Below are 5835 nucleotides of genomic sequence, written 5' to 3'. Positions count from 1 at the left end.
TATTTAATTCTTTATTTTTATATGTTTATCTCATTTCTAATAAAATAAATCATATCAAAAATATTTTTCTTTAATAAATGACACATTTTTGTTTGTAAAATAATATCAATATAATGTTACTAAAATACTTAGTTAAAATAAATTAACCATGCCATATACATTTATTTATTTACAAATAACAAATAAAGGCAAAATAAAATAATAATGCAACAAAAAAATTAGCAAAGTAGAAATACAGTTCAAAAGAAAAATACTTGATACAACTCATTTTTTTTTATCAATTAAGATAAATCTTATCCTACTTATTTATTTATTTATTTATTTATTTCATTCCAATAATCCATACACTTATATATACTCTTAATTAATAACGTTATTAATTAAATTATTGTAGAGTATTGACAACCATAGAGTAAATTAAATGAAGGAAAAATATATTTCACACAATGCTAATAATAGAAAAAATAATGTGGATTTTGTAAAATGAAACTTATAAAATTTTTATAGTTCTCAAATGTTAGGTGTTTATAAGCTAAATTTTATTATTTTGAATTTTTTAAATAATTATGCATAATTTAAAAAAATTATTTTAGAATTAGAGTGTGACAACAATGCTAGTGTCCTGCATTGTCTGCATGCCATGCATTAACAAATGCACCGACGGCCGTAAATTATCTTGTTAGTTTGCCACTTTCTTTTGAAGTGATAAATTCCACCAATGTGAGATGAAGTAGGCAGCTTCAATTTGTGCATATGCAAGGAGTGGTCTAGTGATCCTTCATTATTCAATAATTTAAGAGTCATTTTAAGTCAATTGTTTAGTTTATTTCTTTTAATTTTATTTACATTTTAGAGTTATTTTGAATAAATAGACTTTGGATTAAATAAGGTGTTTATGCTTTCATTTTTACGATTAACCAACTATTTTGTTTAATTTTATTTTGTTTCATTGGTTAAGCGCAATGCTCAACTTTAGTGGAAAAACAACATGATTCATGTACAATATTTTTATCATAGATGGAGTTATAGATGTCTAAATAGAGACAAATTAGATTTAAATGAATGCTAATATCCATGTCTACAACTTTCATGAAGAAACCAAAACTCAATTTGGTTTGTACAAAGATGAAAAGTGCAAATCAAATAAGAGGGAAAACAATTTTGGAAAAACAAATGTGTTTATTTAACACTGCAAAGCATTGTACTCAGGGCAACACATTGCACTCAGCCGTTGCGTTCAGTTTTTTGTCCAATGTAGAGCAATGCGATAGCACACGTCCCAAAGCTCTATTTATGCTAAAAACTCATATTTTGTGAGGGTTTTATCTTATGAGACATTGAAGATCATATTTGGTACATCTTGGAGACTAGGAACTAAGTAAAGATTCATTCCATCTTTTTTACATGTAATTTCATCTTCTTCATTGTTACTATGTTGTTAATCATTAACTAATTTTTCCATTTATTAGGGATTAGATGAACCTCATCGAACTTATGTAATTTTGGTTTTCTTATGTTATTTATACAATTAAAACGAGTTTGATTATTTATATATTTTTGCTCTTAATGCTTTTATGTGCTTCATCACCATAGAATTGAACATATACGAATTATTTCAATATTAGGAAATAGGTCGGAATCACCAAAACCAAAATATATGTTCATGTTTCAATATTGTTATATGAATATAAAATATTAACATGTGTATAAGAAATTAACGCATACATACTTTGAGTAACAAGTCTGGTCACATAATAAATTAGGGTTTGTTGTTATAAACAAATTGATTTTGAGCGAATGAATTGGTTCTTAGTCTAGTTTGTTAATTTGAAGTAATCAAATAATTTAGATTGATAAAATAGTGAATCAATAATTGCATAGTGAAAATGAGGTGATTTAAATTCTTTAAGTATTTTTCTTTTATTGAATTTTCTCTATTTAATTTTACGCTTGTTCGAATTTATAAATCAATCATAAACCTTTTTATTTACCTAAGTAATATTTACTTTGTTGCGTAATTAAATTAATACTTATCTATGTAAAGACAATTTTCTTTTTATTATTATTACTTGAACGATTTGATACACTTAAGAGTTATCGTGGTGAAACAAATTCAAACAATCAAAGAAAATTCCTCCCTTTGTATCAAATTTTGCTTGGATTGCCCATGGGGCATTAAGTGTGAGCCTTCTAGTATCAAACCAATTTTTGAAATGACATCTAGTTTTATTAATTCTTTGACAGGCATGTCATAAGACCATCAAGAAATATGCCCCAAATTTTTGTATGGCTAATACTTGATTCTTTGACTACTGTCCAACAACAAGTAGATGACAACAACCATGAGATTGTGAGCACATTCACTCAACAAATGGGAGAATTTACCACACCTTTTATGAAAAACATAAACAATATTTATGTGGCATCGGCTACTTAAATGGATAGGTTAAATCAATAAATGAGAGAGAGTATGTAGTAAATATTCAATAAATATAACTAAACACAAATAAAATTATTTAAATTTCTTATAGTAAAATAAAATTATCCATTAATAGGAAAAAATAAAATCAACTAAATCCAACATGATAAATAGGTCATTGACTTAACTGTTGATTCATCTATTAAGTTGAACATTTCAAGAATTAACTGTGAGGGACGAGAAGACCCTTCTCCATTAGCAATTGCTGATAAAGGGTTATTCATCTCCTGTTTTGTGGTAGCCTCATCAAGTACAAGAGTAGAATTCATAGATGGAGATGATGAGCTGAGAGATTGAGATAATGTTTGTCTTTCAAGCTCATGAAATTGATTTTGTATATATCAAAATAAATAATTAAATTGAGTGATCTTAGAGCGAGCATCAATGATTGAACCGTCATATTGGTAGTGTATACACATTTGGATTTCTCATCCACATGTGTGTGGTAATGTATCTCATCCACATTTGGATTTCTTCCTGCTTAGAGTATTGGTAGTGTATACACGTAGCATATGAAAGTGTAATGGTAGACATATCTTGTGGTGGAGTGTGAGTCGATGAAGGATTTGAAGATTATATATGACATGGCGACTTATTGTTTGTTCGAGTTTGTGTGGCATGGCTATCTATATCAGCAAATAAATAAAATTCTTATATTAAAACAACAAAATTTCCGATATTACTAAATAAATAAGAAAATTAAGACAATAGTAGTATTTCAATTATATATCTAAAATCTATATAAAAAAAAATATATCTAAAGTCACAGTAAATTACTAACACATACCATTAAAAAATACTATTTATTGCAATAACTTTTTTCTTCATATTTATACTTACAAGTAATGTTTCAAATCAACGGTGCTTATATGTAATTAAAATTTAATAATAAATATTTATTTCATAACAATATAATATTAGTAACATTAAATATAATTAGAACAAGTTATATATATATATATATCGAATTTTCTTATCAGTAGAAAAACAACATTAACTTAATTTGTATATATATATTATTTAGAAGGGTTTTTGATGTCTATATCACTCTTTTGAATTTTTAATTCTAAAATGTCCTAGTTTGAAAAAAATATACAAAAATTTTTTTTGCCATCTAAAAATATTTATATTTATTATTAATTATTTTTATTATTTAAATAATTTAAAAATAATTAAAACATTTAAAAAATCAAAATACTATTATGAAAAATAATAATAAATTTAATAATATTATAAATTTTTATAATAATAATAATTTTAATAATAATAATAATAACAATAACAATAATAATAACAATAATAAAATACATTAATAACTAATAATAATAATTTTAATAATATTCTAAATTTTAATAAAAATAATAATAGTAATAATAATAATAAAGTAGATTATATTAATAAAATAAAATTAATTAAATTGAACCAATAAAATACGTTAAATTAAAAAAAATACAGAAAATTGAAGGAAAAATTACATCAAATTAATATTTTATCATTATGATTATTATTGTTTTCATTTATTAGATAAGAAAAATAAGAGGAAGTTGTTATAATAATGGGTCAAAAGAGGAGGAATTTGTTATAATAATATGACAAAAGAGGAGGAAGTTGATACATTATTATAACAACTTCTTCCGTTTTTTGGCAAATTATTATAACAACTTCCTCCTTTTTTGGCACATTATTATAACAAATTCCTCCTATTTTTCTTATCTGATAAATAAAAATAATAATAATAATAATAATAATGATAAAATATAAATTTGATGTATTTTTTCCTTCAATTTTCTGTATTTTTTTTTTTAATTTAACGTATTTTATTAGTTCAATTTAATTAATTTTATTTTATTAATATAATCTACTTTATTATTATTATTATTTTTATTAAAATTTAAAATATTATTAAAATTATTATTATTATTTATTAATGTATTTTATTATTGTTATTATTATTATTAAAATTATTATTATAAAAATTTATAATATTATTAAATTTATTATTATTATATTTCATAATAATATTTTAATTTTTTAAATGTTTTAATTATTTTTAAAGTATTCAAATAATAAAAATAATTAATAATAAATACAAATATTCTTTAAATGGCAACAAAAAAAATTGTCACAGTACAAGGTCGCGCCAGGATGCGACCATCTATTAAAATGAAAAAAAAAATTCTCTTTCAGAAAATTGCATCCCCAGTTTGCGATGAGTAATTGGAAAAAAATATGACATTTCTGTATATTTTTTTTCAAACTAGGACATTTTAAAATAAAAAATTTAAAAGAGGATATAGGCATCAAAAACCCTAACATTTTTACCAATATTCATGTATATTTTAATCGATAAAGTTATTTAACAATTTTTATCAATATTAACTCTATTGATTCATATATTTATTATACTAACACATATTCATGCATATTATATGAATACAAAAGATTTGAGTTGGACAACCTGCATAGGTGTTTGTTAATTAGATGATGATTCCGACAAAATAATAAATTATCAAGATTTATCATAAATTAGAATTTTGAAAGCTAACCTCTGAAGATGAATTTTTTTATGAAAATACCACAAAGAGAGGCTAAAAGTGAACATTAAAACACGTCAACATAAGAAAGAACATTCATGGTCAAATTAAATTAGAAAAAAAAAAAATTTACCTCTGTGCTTGATATGTGAAGATGGAAAGATCTCTTGGGACACTCCAATTTCTCTAAAGGATGTGGAGGAGATGAGTGAGTGTCACTCTCACTATCACTTGCTTCATCTTTTATTTTAGTTGGTTTAGGAAAATGAAAACTTAAACCATGTGAGGTGGAGAGTTTGCATAGATGAATGAGCAGAAGCTGGATAGTTGATTTTTCTTGGAGCAGATATCATCAATAGGATCTCATTAAACTGATCATCTTGCTGCATGGACACTATTCTTGAGATTTTGAAAGATTTATCAACCTCTTCTTATGCTGCAACATCGATGCCAATAGAACCCTTTCCATTTGATGGATCAATGTTGCATTCGGGCATCTATGTTGGGTGTGATCATATAATTAGGATTACAAGGAGTGTCCTTAGAGTTCTCAAAAGATTTGACTTCGACAACTTGCACAGGTGTTTGTTGGTGTTTGTTGATGAGATGATGGTTCTTGCAGAAGAATAAATAATTAAGTTTTATCATAAACTAGAACTTTGAAGAAAATAAAGCCGATATGTTGACATGGAAGCTAACCTTTGAAGATGGAATTTTGACGAAAATACCAATGAGAGAGGCTAAATAGAACATTAAGACATGTCAACATAAGCAATAATATTCATTGTCAAATTAAAATAGAAAAAAATATTTACATCTATG

The 5835-nt window shown here is 24.5% G+C and overlaps 1 long non-coding RNA gene across 2 annotated transcripts; it reads right to left on the bottom strand.

Moving 5' to 3' along the window:
• Positions 1–2471: 2471 nt before the first annotated feature.
• On the bottom strand, positions 2472–5835 carry LOC101496268 (uncharacterized). Of its 2 annotated transcripts, XR_001144439.3 has the most exons (3): positions 5713–5835; positions 5147–5628; positions 2472–3105 (listed from the first exon to the last, which is right to left on the bottom strand). It is a non-coding gene; the product is annotated as an uncharacterized lncRNA (long non-coding RNA). The 2 variants fall into 2 exon arrangements; XR_012163863.1 differs by having other exon boundaries at positions 5147–5829.

This window comes from Cicer arietinum, chromosome 7 (assembly GCF_000331145.2).
Source record: "Cicer arietinum cultivar CDC Frontier isolate Library 1 chromosome 7, Cicar.CDCFrontier_v2.0, whole genome shotgun sequence".
Lineage (NCBI taxonomy): Eukaryota > Viridiplantae > Streptophyta > Magnoliopsida > Fabales > Fabaceae > Cicer > Cicer arietinum.
The sequence above is the reverse complement of the archived record's forward strand: the minus strand, read 5'-3'. Positions and strand labels throughout refer to the sequence as shown.